This window comes from Hordeum vulgare, chromosome 5H (genome assembly GCF_904849725.1).
Source record: "Hordeum vulgare subsp. vulgare chromosome 5H, MorexV3_pseudomolecules_assembly, whole genome shotgun sequence".
Classification (NCBI taxonomy): domain Eukaryota; kingdom Viridiplantae; phylum Streptophyta; class Magnoliopsida; order Poales; family Poaceae; genus Hordeum; species Hordeum vulgare.
This window is the reverse complement of record NC_058522.1, coordinates 521,125,745-521,143,219: the sequence shown is the minus strand read 5'-3', so window position 1 is coordinate 521,143,219 and position 17,475 is coordinate 521,125,745.

The window sequence follows — 17,475 nt, the reverse complement described above, 5'->3', positions numbered from 1 at the left end:
CAACAAAGTAACAAAGCAAAGTAAAAGCGAAAGTGGAAACGATAGGTGTGAATAGACCCGGGGCCCGTAGTGTTTACTAGTGGCTTCTCTCATGAAAGCAAGTAGACGGTGGGTGAACAAATTATTGTCGATCAATTGATAGAACCGCGCAAAGTCATGACATCACCTATGGCAATGATTATATCTATAGGCATCACGTCCAAAACAAGTAGACCGATACTTTCTGCATCTACTACTATTACTCCACACATCGACCGCTATCCAGCATGCATCTAGTGTATTAAGTCCAAAAGAACAGAGTAACTCCTTAAGCAAGATGACATGATGTAGATGGACAATCTAATATCTACGACAGAGCCCACCTTGTTACCCTTGATGGAAACTACACGATGTGTGCCTTGTTGCCCCTACTGTCACTGGGAAAGGTCACCACACGGTAAGAACCCAAAACCAAGCACTTCTCCCATTGCAAGAATCATTGATCTAGTTGGCCAAACAAAACCCAAGACTCGGAGAGACTTACAAGGATATCAAATCATGCATATAAGAAATCAACAAAGACTCAAATATATATCATAGATAATCTGATCACAAATCCACAATTCATCGGATCTCGACAAACACACCGCCAAAGAAGATTTCATCGGATAGATCTCCATGAAGATCATGGAGAACTTTGTATTGAAGATCCAACAGAGAGAAGAAGCCATCTAGCTACTAACTACGGACCGGTAGGTCTGAAGTGAACTACTCACGAGTCATTGGAGGAGCGATGATGATGATGAAGAAGTCCTCGAACTCCAAAGTCCCCTCCGGCAGGGCACCGGGAAGGGTCTCCAGATGAGATCTCGCGGAAACGGAAGCTTGCGGTGGCGGAAAAGTATTTTCGTGGATCCCTTGATTTTTTTCTGATTTTTAGGGAATATATAGGCACAAGATCTAGGTCAGGGGGCGCCAGGGAGGCCACAAGCCTGCCCACCGCCGCCCCCTGGTGGCGGAGTGGGGGCTCCCTGTAGCCCTCCTGGCTTGGCCCACAAGCTCCCTGATCTTCTTTCGTTCGGGAAAAAATCATTTCGGGGATTTTATTCCGTTTGGACTCCGTTCCAAAATCAGATCTGAAAAGAGCCAAAAACACAGAAAAAACAGGATCTGTCACTTGGCACTGAATTAATAAGTTAGTCCCAAAAAAGATATAAAAGGTACATAAAACATCCAAAGATGGCAATATAACAACATGAAACCATCAAAAAATATAGATACATTTGAGACGTATGAGCCGGCCACGGAGCTCAAGTCACATCAGATCGTAGGTCATGACGAGACCCTACGATCAAAGTTGCATATGTGTCAGCACGTGTACATGATTGGGGCGCACGACAGGTACAGTGTCAGCGGCCATGCCGTTGACCTACTCCGGCTTCGCTCCATCATCCCACATAGTGTCAGCCCGTCAAACACCCACTCCATTACCACACTCGGCGTGGGAACAGTGGAGACGGCCGTACTGGCAACCCATGACGAATCTCGCAAGACGACGCCGGACGTACTACACATGTCGTGCGTCGGCCTTACGCGAGAGCTTCATTGGCTGGCCGGCGGATCCCATAGCCAGATGGGACCTTGCAGCCGGCGGGCCCCTCTAGCGACAAGACAAGATCACTGTGGACCCCTTGGCCAGCCGGCGAGGCTGCCAGCCACGTCCCATCTTTGTACTTTTATCCTTATTGTAGGTCGGTGGGTTCGTCTATAAAACCCCTCGACCCCCCCCCTCCATGTAGAGGGTCGGTCAATCCAGCACAGACATACCCATACAGGAGAGGCAGTAGCGAGCCGGCAACTCCTTCTTCCTCCTCCGTCGAACAACTCAAGGAGCACATTGTAACCACTCTACTGCATTATACATTCCGACACGACTAGGGGTATTATCTCTATGAAGAGCCCTGAACCTGGGTACATCATGCGTTCCTCGCTTGTACCAACCCCGTTCCTAGAGCCCCGGTGTCCTTTTGGTCTCCACCTCATATATTTAGCCTACCCATGGCTTATGTCGTGAGTAAACACCGACATTTGGCGGCCACCGTGGGGCCGTCAGCGGCATCGGTCGGAGTTACGCTCTGGGCTGGGCCCTTCGCCAACACCGCGGGATGCCTCACGTCCGGATCGATCAGCATGCCCCTGGAGCCTGCCCTCGAGGAGGTTTCCGCGATGCTGGTTGATGTTCCACTCTGTCTCATGGACTCTGACGAGGAGTCTGATGACGAGTTGCTCACCAGCGTCATCATTGCTGCGATTGCGAACCTCAGCGTCCTCTTCAGCAACTTGCGCCTCGACGATGAGCCTCGCTAGCTCAGTGAGGGCATCGACATCGACGCGCTTTGCGCTAGCTTCAGTAGGCTCTCCCTTGAGAAGGCGCCTGCGCATGATGAGTACCCTAGCAAGGTGCTTGTTTTCGATGGACCACCATTGTCTGCAGGGTGTCTTGCCCCGCACCACGTCGCTGTCGTCTCGAACCTCATGGAGGTGATGGTCATTGGCGGCGGCACTAGCAATCCTCACGGCAAGGCGTCAACACAGACAGCTGACCCTGCTGCTTGTGCTTCCGACACTCTTCATGCTGCCCTTGCCGGCTTGAAGACGCCTATTGCTACCTCTGCAAACCCCACCGATGCTCGGGCCTCGCTCGAGGAGGCCCGCAGGCAAATCTTGGAGGAGGGCATTGTCATTGCCGCTGCCAAGCGATGGATGGAGGCTGCGCAACGCGAGTATAACTCCGCTTATGGCCTCACTCCGGCTGCTGATGGTCCTAGATGGCTCGACGCGGTCCGCGGCCGTGGCCGGGTCATCGCCGATATCCTACGTGGCATGCAGCCCATCTACGATACCCCCGCAGCTAACTTGCGGGCAGCTCAGGCGGCCATGGCATAAATGCCAAGCTTGGAGGGCGAGGAGCGCGTCCTTCAGGAGAAGCGGGTCAAGGATCTCCTTGACACCGCCAATGTGCAGTAGTCTCTTCTTGACCCTGGTCATGCTCAGTCAGTGTCTCTGGGAGCCGACCCCGGAGCGCTCCACAACACCAGCGGTCGTCATCATGCTGAGGTTTCTTCCTCACGTCGCACTTCCAGCCGGAAGGGCGAGGGCAGTCAAGACAGACGATCCCTACGACAGAGCAAGCCATCTTCAGGTCGGCGTCGTAAAGATGGTGGCGATGAGGGGGATTTGGTGCACGAGGTTCCTCCTCCGAGGTATCGGGAGGGGGCTGCTACTTCTCAAACAACAGCGCCAAAAATTGACACGTTGACGGAGACTGGTCTTGCGTTGGTTTTTCCCTTGAAGAGGAAAGGGTGATGCAGCACAGGAGCAGTAAGTATTTCCCTCAGTTTAAGAACCAAGGTATCGATCCAGAAGGAGGGTCTCGTCAAGTCCAGAGTACCTGCGCAAACACAAACAAGCTTGCACCCAACGCTTCAAAGGGGTTGTCAATCCCTTCAAGATTGTTTGCAAAGTGAGAACTGAAAGCGGAAAGTGCAACAAAGTAAAAAGTGTAAGGATGAAAATATGGTGTGAAGTAGACCCGTGGGCCATAGTGTTCACTAGAGGCTTCTCTCAAAATAGCAAATATCACAGTGGGTGAACAAATTACTGTCGAGCAATTGATAGAACCACGCAAAGTCATGATGATATCTAAGGCAATGATCATACATATAGGCATCACGTCCGAGACAAGTAGACCGATACTTTCTGCATCTACTACTATTACTCCACACATCGACCGCTATCCAACGTATCTATAATTTTTTATGGTTTCCCTACTCGAGGACGAACAGGAGTTAAGCTTGGGGATGTTTGATACGTCTCCAACGTATCTATAATTTTTGATGGTTTCATGCTATTATCTTGTCAACTTTGGATGTTTTGCATGCCCTTTATTTATTTTCTGGGACTAACTTATTAACTCAGTGCCAAGTGCCAGTTCCTCTTTTTCCATGTTTTTGACCCCTTTCAGAGGAGATTTTGAAACGGAGTCCAAACGGAAGAAATTCCCCGAAAAGATTTTTTTTGGAACGGAAGAAGATCGGAGAACTTGGGAGCCAAGCCAGAAGAACCCAAGGGGCCCCACAAGCCCCCACCCCGCGGCCAGGGGGGCTGCACCATCCAGGCTTGTGGGCCCCCTGGAGGTCCCCTGACCTAGATCTTGCGCCTATATATTCCCAAATATTCCCAAAAAAATCAAGAGACGATCGCAATTACTTTTCCGCCGCCGCAAGCTTCTGTCTCCGCAAGATCCCATCTGGGGCACGTCCTGGTGCCCTGCCGGAGGGGGGATTCGGATACAGAGGGCTTATTCATCAACACCATGACCTCTCCGATGATGCGTGATTGTTCACCATAGACCTACGGGTCCATAGCTAGTAACTAGATGGCTTCTTCTCTCTCTTGGATCTTCAATACAAAGTTCTCCATGATCTTCATGGAGATCTATCCGATGTAATCTTCTTTTGCGGTGTCTTTGTCGAGATCCGATGAATTGTGGATTTATGATCAGATTATCTATGAATCTTATTTGAGTTTCTTCTGATCTCTCTTATGCATGATTTCATATCCTTGTAATTCTCTTCGAGTTGTGGGTTTTGTCTGGCCAACTAGATCTATGATTCTTGCAATGGGAGAAGTGCTTGGTTTTGGGTTCATACCGTGCGGTGACCTCACCAAGTGAGAGAAGGGGTAGCGAGGCACGCATCGTGTTGTTGCCATCAAGGGTAAAAAGATTGGGTTTTCATCATTGGTTTGAGATTATCCCTCTACATCATGTCATCTTGCTTAAAGCGTTACTTTGTTCGTCATGAACTCAATACACTAGATGCATGCTGGGTAGCGGTCGATGTGTGGAGTAATAGTAGTAGATGCAGAAAGTATGGGTCTACTTGTCTCGTACGTGATGCCTATATGCTAGATCATTGCCTTAGATATCGTCATGACTTTGCGTGGTTCTATCAATTGCTCGACAGTAATTTGTTCACCCACCGTGATATTTGCTATTATGAGAGAAGCCTATGGCCCCCAAGGTCTACTCCACACCATATTTTCAGCCTCACACTTTTTACTTCGTTGCACTTTCCGCCTTCAGATCTCACTTTGCAAAGAATCTTGAAGGGATTGACAACCCCTTTGAAGCGTTGGGTGCAAGCTTGTTTGTGTTTGCGCAGGTACTTTGGACTTGATGAGGTCCTCCTTCTGGATCGATACCTTGGTTCTCAAACTGAGGGAAATACTTACTACTCCTGTGCTCCATCACCCTTTCCTCTTTAAAGGAAAAAACTGACGCAAACAAGAGAAGTAACAAGAAGAATTCCTAAGCGCAAGGGAAGGACTTTTGTTGCCGTAGCAGAAGAATTTTTGGCGCCGTTGCCGGGGAGGAAGATCAAGTCAAGAACTCATCCAAGTAGGTGTCGCAAACTCATCTCTTGCATTTACTTTGTTTGCGAGTTGCCTCTCGTTTTCCTCTCCCACACTTCACCAATTTGCCTTTTTCGTTTGCCTTTTTCGTTCGCCCTTTCTCTCGCTTGCTTTTTGCTCGTGTGTGTGGGATAGTCTATCCTGATGGCTAGATCCACCACTCCGAACGATACTCCCGAGAGCGAAGTTCTCAATTTAAAATAAATTGAGGAAGAAAATTAAAGGACGCTTGGTATAGGATTTGCAATGCTCAGAGTAGATCTACTCATAAGCAATCCACTATCGTCTTGCTTAGCAGTTTTTATGTGGATATTTCTCCTTGGAATAGGTATATTCTTGACACCATTGTAGGTGAAAATTTCTTGGGTAGCCATACCGTTGATTCTTACGGAGTTGTGATAAATTTGGTAGGCTCACCCCCACTCATGGTTAATGGAACTACCTTAACTCTGGAACATGTGATGCGTAGGCTAGACGCTATTGAGAATAAAGTTGCTACGATTGAACTCATTGAGAATTTGGGAAAAAAGATCCACAATCAAATCACTCAGTATGGATCCAAGGTGGGAATGGTTTTAAAAATTTAAAGGAGAAGGAACCCACAGTTAACGAAAAGATAGGTCATGATTCCGCTAGGATTGGCAAAGTAGAGGATGTTATAACCAACTTGGGTTCCGCTTTTGCCACTGTGCAGAATACTCCAAATTTTGCCCACAGTAAAATCACAAAGTCTTTCTTTGTTCCTAAAAGTAGTGGTGAATCATCTAGCAAGAAAGATGAAAACCTCAAGATGATAAGTGATCACGCCACTTATGGTTTGAGCACCAAAGACGACGATACGTGATTCTATCGCTCCTATGCCTAGCTAAGGGCATTAAACAATAGCGCTTGTTGGGAGGCAACCCAACGAATTTATCTTTTTCTTTATGTTTTGTTGCGTCCACACTTTCATAATTCTGTTGTGATTGTGATTTTTGTGTTTCGTTTTGTGTTTGAGCCAAGCAAAACCTTTATGACTAGTCTTGGTAATGGTTGTTTGATCCTACTGGAAAAAGACAAAAACTCTTCGCTCACGATAGCTTTTGAGTTGATTATTTTTTCTGCTGATTGATATGATTTTTCCCCAGACCGTTGTAATGTTTCAGATTTTTTGAGTTACGAGAAGTATACGAAGTATACAGATTCCTACAGACTGGTCTATTTTTGACAGATTCTGTTTTTGTTGAGTTGGTTGCTTGTTTTGATGAAACTATGGTTAGTATCGGGGGGTACTAGCCATGGAAAAGTGAGAATACAGTAGCCCATCATCAATATAGATGGAATTCAAGTTTGCTACAGTACCAAAAGAAGTGGTAGTTTGTTTTCTTGTACTAATGTTATCACAAGTTTCTGTTTAAGTTTTGTGTTGTGATGTTTTCAAGTTGTGGGTGATGTTCTCATGGACAAAGAGATAAGGAGTGGAAAGAGCTCAAGCTTGGGGACTCCCAAGGCATCCCAAGCCAAAATCAAGGACGCCAAAAAGCCTAAGCTTGGGGATGCCCCGGGAAGGCATCCCCTCTTTCGTCTTCAATCCATCGATAACATTACTTGAAGCTATATTTTTATTCACCACATGATATGTGTTTTGCTTGGAGCGTCTTGTATCATAGGAGTCTTTTCTTTTTGTTGTGTCACAATCATCCTTGCTGCACACCTTTTTGAGAGAGAGAGACATGCACTCATTGTGATTTTGCTAGAATGCTCATAGTACTTCACTTATATCTTTTGAGCTAGATACTTTTGCTCTTGTGCTTCACTTATATCTTTAGAGCACGGCGGTGCATGATTTGGTAGTTGGCTTATGCTATGAAAGTAGTCCCAAATGTTCTAGGTACCCAAAGAGGATGCAAAAACCTCCATCTTCACGTGCATTGAATAGAAAGAGAAGTTTTGATTCCTCTCAATTAGTTTTGAGACGTGGATTCGGTAAGATTGAGAGTTATGTTAGTAGGGTGTTGTGAATCTAGAAATACTTGTGTTGAAGTTAGTGATTCTCGTAGCATGCACTTATGGTGAACCGCTATGTTAGAGAGTCGGAGCATGATTGATCTATTGATTGTCATCCTTTGTGTTGAGGTCGGGATCGCGCGATGGTTTACACCTACCAACCCTTACCCTGAGAGTATGCGTTTAGCACTTTGTTTCGATTACTAATAAAAACTTTCGCAATAAGTATGTGAGTTCTTCATGACTAATGTGAGCCCATGGTATAGATGCACTTTCACCTTCCACCATTGCTAGCCTCTCTAGTGCCGCGTAATTCTCGCCGGTGCACAAACCCACCAAATTCCTTCCTCAAAACAACCACCATACCTACCTACTATGGCATTTTCATAGCCATTCCGAGATATATTCCCATGCAACTCCCACCGTTCCGTCTCATGACTTGTGCCATCACTCTCATATTGCCATTGCATGATCATACTAGATCGTTGCACATCACGGTACACTGTTGGAGGCATTTCCTATGGAGTCATCATCATTGTGATCTTTGAGCTATGAGTAAATAAAAGTGTGATGATCATCATTATTAGAGCATTGTCCCATGTGAGGAAAAAAAAGAGGCCAAAGAGTCCAAAAACAAAAAGAAAAAGAAAATAAAAAAAGAGGCCTAAGAGCCCAAATAAAAAAAGAGAAATGAGAGAAAAGAGAGAAGGGACAATGCTACTATCTTTTTCCACACTTGTGCTTCATGTTAGCACCATGTTTTTCATGATTGAGAGCTTTTTTGCTTTCACTACCATATGCTAGTGGGAATCTTTGTTTTATAACTTGGCTTGTATATTACAATGATGGGCTTCCTCAAAATTGCCCTAGGTCTTCGTGAGCAAGGAAGTTGGATGCACACCCACTAGTTTTCCTCTTGAGCTTCCACATACTTATAGCTCTAGTGCATCTGTTGTATGGCAGTCCCTTCTCATTCACATTGATATCTATTAATGGGCATCTTCATAGCCTATTGACACACCGAGTCAGTGTGACCATTTCTTCCTTTTTTGTCTCACAACCACCACCACACTCTATTCCACCTATAGTGCTATATCCATGGCTCGCGCTCATGTATTGCGTGATAGTTATAAAAAGTTTGAGAAAGTAAGAGTGCGAAAACAATTACTTGGCCAATTCCGGGGTTGTGCATGATTTACATTAGTTGTGTAAGGATGATGGAGCATAGCCAGACTATATGATTTTGTAGCGATAACTTTCCTTGGCCTTGTTATTTTGAAAGTTCATGATTACCTTGCTAGTTGCTTGAAGTATTACTGTTTTCATGTCAATAGCAAACTATTGTTTTGAATCTTACAGATCTAAACATTCATGTCACGTGAAAGAAGTTGCAAAGGACAACTATGCTACGTAGCATTCCACATCAAAAATTCATTCTTTATCACTTCCCTACTCGAGGACGAGCTGGAGTTAAGCTTGGGGATGCTTGATACGTCTCCAACGTATCTATAATTTTTGATGGTTTCATGCTATTATTTTGTCAAACTTTGGATGTTTTGCATGCCTTTTATTTATTTTCTGGGACTAACTTATTAACTCAGTGCCAAGTGCCAGTTCCTTTTTTTCCATGTTTTTGACCCCTTTCAGAGGAGATTTTGAAATGGAGTCCAAATGGAAGAAAATCCCCGAAAAGATTTTTTTTTGAACGGAAGAAGATCGGAGAACTTGGGAGCCAAGCCAGAAGAGCCCCAGGGGCCCCACAAGCCCCCACCCCGCGGCCAGGGGGGCGCGCCATCCAGGCTTGTGGGCCCCCTAGAGGTCCCCTGACCTAGATCTAGCGCTTATACATTCCCAAATATTCCCCAAAAATCAAGAGACGGTCGCAATTACTTTTCCGCCGTCGCAAGCTTCTGTCTCCGCAAGATCCCATCTGGGGCACGTCCTGGTGCCCTGCCAGAGGGGGGATTCGGATACGGAGGGCTTCTTCATCAACACCATGACCTCTCCGATGATGCGTGAGTAGTTCACCATAGACCTACGGGTCCATAGCTAGTAACTAGATGGCTTCTTCTCTCTCTTGGATCTTCAATACAAAGTTCTCCATGATCTTCATGGAGATCTATCCGATGTAATCTTCTTTTGCGGTGTCTTTGTCGAGATCCGATGAATTGTGGATTTATGATCAGATTATCTATGAATCTTATTTGAGTTTCTTCTGATCTCTCTTATGCATGATTTCATATCCTTGTAATTCTCTTCGAGTTGTGGGTTTTGTCTGGCCAACTAGATCTATGATTCTTGCAATGGGAGAAGTGCTTGGTTTTGGGTTCATACCGTGCGGTGACCTCACCCAGTGACAGAAGGGGTAGCGAGGCACGCATAGTGTTGTTGCCATCAAGGGTAAAAGGATGGGGTTTTCATCATTGGTTTGAGATTGTCCCTCTACATCATGTCATCTTGCTTAAAGCGTTACTCTGTTCGTCATGAACTCAATACATTAGATGCATGCTGGATAGCGGTCGATGTGTGGAGTAATAGTAGTAGATGCAGAAACTATCGGTCTACTTGTCTCGGACGTGATACCTATATGCTAGATCATTGCCTTAGATGTCGTCATGACTTTGCGCGGTTCTATCAATTGCTCGACAGTAATTTGTTCACCCACCGTGTTATTTTCTATTATGAGAGAAGTCTCTAGTGAACACTATGGCCCCCGGGGTCTACTCCACACCATATTTTCAGCCTTACACTTTTTACTTTGTTGCACTTTCCGCTTTCAGTTCTCACTTTGCAAACAATCTTGAAGGAATTGACAACCCCTTTGAAGCGTTGGGTGCAAGCTTGTTTGTGTTTGTGCAGGTAGTTTGGACTTGACAAGGCCCTCCTTCTGGATCAATACCTTGGTTTTCAAACTGAGGTAAATACTTACTGCTCCTGTGCCACATCACCCTTTCCTCTTCAAGGGAAAAACCGACGCAAACCAGAGAAGCAACAAGAAGAATTTCTAAGCGCGAGGGAAGGACTTTTGTTGCCGTAGCATGGTGGTTGTGAGACAAAAAAGGAGGACATGGTGACATTGACTCGACATATCAAAGGGTTATGGAGATGCCCGTTAATAGATATCAATGTGAATGAGTAGGGATTTCCATACAAGAGATGCACTAGAGCTATAAGTATGTGAAAGCTCAAAAAGAGAACTAGTGGGTGTGCATCCAACTTGCTTGCTCATGAAGACCTAGGGCAATTTTGAAGAATCCCATCAATGGAATATACAAGCCAAGTTATATAATGAAGATTCCCACTAGCATATGGTAGTGACAAAGCAAGAAGCTCTCAATCGTGAAGAACATGGTGCTATCATGAAGCACAAGTGTGGAAAAAGATAGTAGCATTGTCCCTTCTCTATTTTTCTCTCTCTTTTTTATTTGGGCTCTTAGGCCTCTCTTTTTTCCTTTGTTCTCTCTATTTTTTGGGCTCTTTGGCCTCTTTTTTTTATTTCCTCGCATGGGACAATGCTCTAATAATGATGATCATCACACTTTTATTTACTCACAGCTCAACGCTTAGAAATGACTCTATAGGAAATTCCTCCGACAGTGTACCGGGATGTGTAACGATCTAGCATGGCGTATGACGTTGAAACATCTCGCTAGCTATCTTACGATCATGCGATGGCAATATGAGAGTGACGGCACAAGTCATGAGACGGAACGGTGGGAGTTGCATGGCAATATATCTCGGAATGGCTATGAAAATGCCATAGTAGGTAGGTATGGTGGCTGTTTTGAGGAAGGAATTTGGTGGGTTTGTGCACCGGCGAGAATTGCGCAGTACTAGAGAGGCTAGAAATGGTGGAAGGTGAAAGTGCATCTATACCATGGAAGCACATTAGTCATGAAGAACTCACATACTTGTTGCGAAAGTTTTTATTAGTAATCGAAACAAAGTGCTAAACATTTACTCCGAGGAGAAGGGTTGGTAGGTGTAAACCATCGCGCGATCCCGACCTCAACACAAAGGATGACAATCAATAGATCAATTATGCTCCGACTTCCTAACATAGCGGTTCACCATACGTGCATGCTACAGGAATCACTAACTTCAACACAAGTATTTCTAGATTCACAACACCCTACTAACATAGCTCTTAATATTACCGAATCCACGTCTCAAAACTAATTGAGAGGAATTAAAACTTCTCTTTCTATTCAATGGACATGAAGATGGAGGTTTTTGCATCCTATTTGGGTATCTATCACCTTTGGGACTACTTTCATAGCATAAGCCAACTACCAAATCACGCATCGTCGTGCTCTAAAAGATAAAAGTGAAGCACATAGAGCAAAATTATCTAGCTTAAAAGATATAAGTGAAGCACTATGAGCATTCTAGCAAAATCACGATGAGTGCATGTCTCTCTCTCTCTCAAAAAGGTGTGCATCAAGGATGATTGTGACACAACAAAAAGAAAAGACTCCTAAGATACAAGATGCTCCAAACAAAACACATATCATGTGGTGAATAAAAATATAGCTCCAAGTAATGTTACCGATGGATTGAAGACGAAAGAGGGGATGCCTTCCCGGGGCATCCCCAAGCTTAGGCTTTTTTGGTGTCCTTGAATTTGGCTTGGGATGCCTTGGGCATCCCCAAGATTGATCTCTTTCCACTCCTTATCTCATCGTCCATGAGAACATCACCCAAAACTTGAAAACTTCACAACACAAAACTTAAACAGAAACTCGTGATAACATTAGTACAAGAAAACAAACTACCACTTCTTTTGGTACTGTAGCAAACTTGAATTCTATCCATATTGATGTTGGGCTACTGTATTCTCACTTTTCCATGGCTAGTACCCCCCGATACTAACCATAGTTTCATCAAAACAAGCAACCAACTCAACAAAAACAGAATCTGTCAAAAACAGACCAGTCTGTAGCAATCTGTATACTTCGTATACTTCTGGTACCTCAAAAAATCTGAAAACTTACGATGGCCTGGGAAAAAGCATATCTACCAGCAGAAAAAAAGAATGAACTCAAAAGCTCTTTCTGAATAAAAATGAAAAATCATCTCGTGAGCGAAAAGTTTCTGTCTTTTTCCAGCAGGATCAAACAACCATTACCAAGACTAATCATAAAGGTTTTGCTTGGCTCAAACACAAAAATAAACACAAAAAACACAACACAACAGAATTATGAAAGCGTGGACGCAACAAAACAGAAAGAAAAAGATAAATTCATTGGGTTGCCTCCCAACAAGCGCTATTGTTTAACGCCCTTAGCTAGGCATTGATAAATCAATGATGCTCACACAAAAGACAAGAATTGAAGCACAACGAGAGCATCATAAAGCATGTGAAAATCACATCTAAGTCCAACATACTTCCTATGCATAGGCATTTTATAGGAGAACAAATTGGCAAGACAACCAATAGTTACCAAATGCAAGGAAGAAGAAAGAACAATAGCAATCTCAACATAACGAGAGGTAAATTGGTAACATGAAAATTTCTACCATAATATTTTCCTCTCTCATAGCAATTACATGTGGGATCATAATCAAATTCAACAATATAGCTATCACAAAGGATATTCTTTTCATGATCCACGTGCATGCAAAGTTGACGCTCTTCAAAAATAGTGGGATTATCATCAACTAAAGTCATGACTTCTCCAAACCCACTTTCAGTATTATTGCAAGCATCATATTCATCATGAGGTTTAAACAAATTTTCAAGATCATAAGAAAAATCATTACCCCAATCATGAATTGCAACAAGTAGTGGACATAGCAAAACTAGCATCCCCAAGCTTAGTGAAACCGTTGCAATCATGCTTTTCATTCAAGGAGCCTTCGTGAATCACTTCATAAATTTCTTCATCACAATTTTCAGATTCACGCATCTCAAGCAAAACTCCATAGAGAAAGTCAAGTGCACTCAACTCACTAGCAATTGGATCAACATAATTGGATCTCTTAAAGAGATTAGCAAGTGGATGAGGATCCATATCACTAGATTTTCAGCAAGCGAAGATGCAAGCATATTGAAGGCACAAAGCACAAGCGAACAAAAAGCAAGCGAAAGAAAAGGGCGAACGAAAAAGGCAAATGAAAAAGGAAAATTTGTGAAGTGGGGGAGATGAAAACGAGAGGCAACGACTGGTAAACAAAGTAAATGCAAGAGATAAGTTTGCGGCACTTACTTGGATGAGTTCTTGACTTGATCCACCCCGGCAACGGCGCCAGAAATCCTTCTGCTACTTCTCAAACAACAGCGCGAGAAATTGACACGTTGACGGAGACTCGGCTTGCGTTGGTTTTTCCCTTGAAGAGGAAAGGGTGATGCAGCACAGGAGCAGTAAGTATTTCCCTCAGTTTGAGAACCAAGGTATCGATCCAGAAGGAGGGTCTCGTCAAGTCCAGAGTACCTGCGCAAACACAAACAAGCTTGCTCCCAACGCTTCAAAGGGGTTGTCAATCCCTTCAAGATTGTTTGCAAAGTGAGAACTGAAAGCGGAAAGTGCAACAAAGAAAAAAGTGTAAGGCTGAAAATATGGTGTGGAGTAGACCCGGGGGCCATAGTGTTCTCTAGAGGCTTCTCTCAAAATAGCAAATATCACGGTGGGTGAACAAATTACTGTCGAGCAATTGATAGAACCACGCAAAGTCATGACGATATCTAAGGCAATGATCATACATATAGGCATCACGTCCGAGACAAGTAGACCGATACTTTCCGCATCTACTACTATTACTCCACACATCGACCGCTATCCAGCATGCATCTAGTGTATTGAGTTCATGACGAACAGAGTAACGCCTTAAGCAAGATGACATGATGTAGAGGGATAATCTCAAATCAATGATGAAAACCCCATCTTTTTACCCTTGATGGCAACAACACGATACGTGCCTTGCTACCCCTTCTGCCACTGGGTGAGGTCACCGCACGGTATGAACCCAAAACCAAGCACTTCTCCCATTGCAAGAATCATAGATCTAGTTGGCCAGACAAAACCCACAACTCGAAGAGAATTACAAGGATATGAAATCATGCATAAGAGAGATCAGAAGAAACTCAAATAAGATTCATAGATAATCTGATCATAAATCCACAATTTATCGGATCTCGATAAACACACCACAAAAGAAGATTACATCGGATAGATCTCCATGAAGATCATGGAGAACTTTGTATTGAAGATCCAAGAGAGAGAAGAAGCCATCTAGTTACTAGCTATGGACCCGTAGGTCTATGGTGAACTACTCACGCATCATCGGAGAGGTCATGGTGTTGATGTAGAAGCCCTCCGTATCCGAATCTCACCTCCGGCAGGGCACCAGAACATGCCCCAGATGGTATCTTGCGGAGACAGAAGCTTGCGGCTGCGGAAAAGTAATTTCGATGATCTCCTGATTTTGTTGGGATTTTTAGGGAATTTATAGGCGCAACCCTAGGTCAGAGGGCGCCTAGGGGGGCCACAAGCGTGTGGGCCGCGGCCTCCCCCCTGGCCGCGGGGTGGGGGCTTGTGGGGCCCCTGAGGCTCCCCTGCCTTGGCTCTCAAGCTTCCCGATCTTCTTATATAAAACATGGAAAATCTCCTCTGAAAGGGGTTAAAAACATGGAAAAAACAGGAACTGGCACTTGGCACTGAGTTAATAAGTTAGTCCCAAAAAATATATAAAAGGCATGCATAACATCCAAAGTTTGACAAGATAATAGCATGAAACCATCAAAAATTATAGACACGTTGGAGAAGTATGAGGGGCCAGTGCCACAGGCTCCCAGGACACCCTTCCGATCTCGGCCCGGATCGGCCCTCGCCTCGACAACGATGCGCGCAGACGCCTAAACCTTGCGGCGCAGTCGGCCCTCCTTGAGGAGGATGGTCCCATTGGTCCGGCGTGCTTCGGCCCCCGGATCCGAGGGGAGCCGTTTCCTAGAGGTTTCACTCTCCCTCGGGACACCCCAAGTACAATGGCACGGCCAAGCCAGAAGACTGGCTGATCGACTACACCACCGCAGTCGGCATCGCTCGGGGCAACAAGCGCGTAGCAATCCGTTACGTGCCACCCATGCTGGCCGGCTCGGCCAGAACATGGCTCAACAGCCTTCCAGCCAGCAACGTCAACTCTTGGATTGACTTCGAGGAGGCATTCGTCCGCAACTTCACCGGCACCTACAAGCGCCCTGGTCGGCCTCGCGAGCTGGCCATGTGCGTCCAGAGGCCCGACGAACCCCTTCGTGACTACGTCACGCGTTGGACGGAACTGCACAACTCCTGCGAAGAAGTGCATGAGGTACATGCCATTTAATATTTCATTGACGGCTGCCGAGACGGCACTCTACTCAAGCACAAGCTCATATGCTCCGAGCCCACCTCTCTCGCGGTACTCATGGCCAAGGCAGATAAGTACACCACGGCCAACTCTGCGATGCGGGTCAAGGTTACGGCCTCGGACAAAATTGTCCCCATGCCGTCTACTCCTAAGCCGGCTGGTGACAATCGAGGTGGCCAGAACAACAAGCGCAAGGCGGATCAACTTGATTTGCGCTCAAGAACAAGCAGGTGGCTAGCGTGAAGGAAGACGCGTCAGCTACTCAAGCTGGCCCTCAGCGGCAGCGGACCGGCAAGAACAACCGGAATCCCAAGCTCACATTCGAGCAAATGATCGACGCGTCGTGCAAGATGCATACTGGGCGCGAAGTCGGTCACTCATACCCTCCGACAATGCAGCTTTGCACAGCGACTGTCGCGGGAGAGGGTCTGCCGGCTCCCCCGGGGGCAGCTGTAGCGCCTCGTGCTCCGGCTCCTGGGCCGGCTCCGTCTCCACCACCGCCGCCTCACAACGACGACCGCCTCCACGATGAGTACCCCCACCAAGACAGAGCTTACATCGTCTTCACCAGCGAGGGTGATGACAAGCACAACCAGCGACAACGCCGGCGTGAGGTGAACGCCACGGTCCCCCCGGATCCCCAATTCATGCATTGGTCTGAAAAGCCCATTACGTGGAGCCGGGCTGACCATCCTGCGGTGATGCCAAACCCTGGCTCATACGCACTCGTTCTCGACTCCACCTTCGCCTCCAAGAAGCTCACTTGCCGGTTCTCCCGGGTGTTGGTTGACGGCGGAGCAGCATAAACATCATCTACCGCGACACCTTGCTCAAGCTTGGGCTTAAGGAGAAGGACCTCCAGCCGACCAGCACTGTCTTCCACGACATCGTGACGGGACAATCCTGCTCGCCGATCGGCAAAATCCAGCTAAATATCCTCTTCGGCGACAAGGCATATTATACTTCAACACAAAGCCTTTGTAGCTAGGTGGTAGTGATTGAAGAACTCTGTCAGTGATAGCCTCTAGTGGGAGAGCAATTCCCAGTCGAGCCAGACGATTAGAGTAACCAGACATTATGAGCACATGTTCACTAACAGACCCGTTCTCCTCCATTTTGCAAGCATAGAACTTATCGTAGGTCTCATACCTCTCGATCCGGGCATTCTTCTGAATGGTAAACTTCAACTCCTGGAACATCTCATATGGTCCTTTACGTTCAAAACATCTTTGAAGTCCTGGTTCTAAGCCATACAAAACTGCACACTGAACTAATGAGTAGTCATCCTTGCGCGTTTGCGAGGCGTTCCTAACTTCTCGCAACGCCACTTGGGGTGGTTCATAACCTAGCGGCGTATCAAGGACATATTGCTTTTGGGAAGCCGTGAGGATAAGCCTCAGATTACGGGCCCAGTCAACAAAGTTGCTTCCATCATCTTTCAGCTTAGCTTTCTCTAGGAATGCATTAAAATTCAGGGTTGCTACTAGGTGAGTCATTGATCTACAACATAAATTTTTGCAAATATTACTTAGACTATGTTCAAGATAATTGAGTTTAGTTAATCATATTACTAATAAACTCCCAATCAAATTGACATCCCTCTAGTTATTCGAGTGTCACATGATCCAAATTCACTAACTCAAGTCCGATCATCACGTGAGTTGAGTTAGCTTCAATGGTGAACATCTC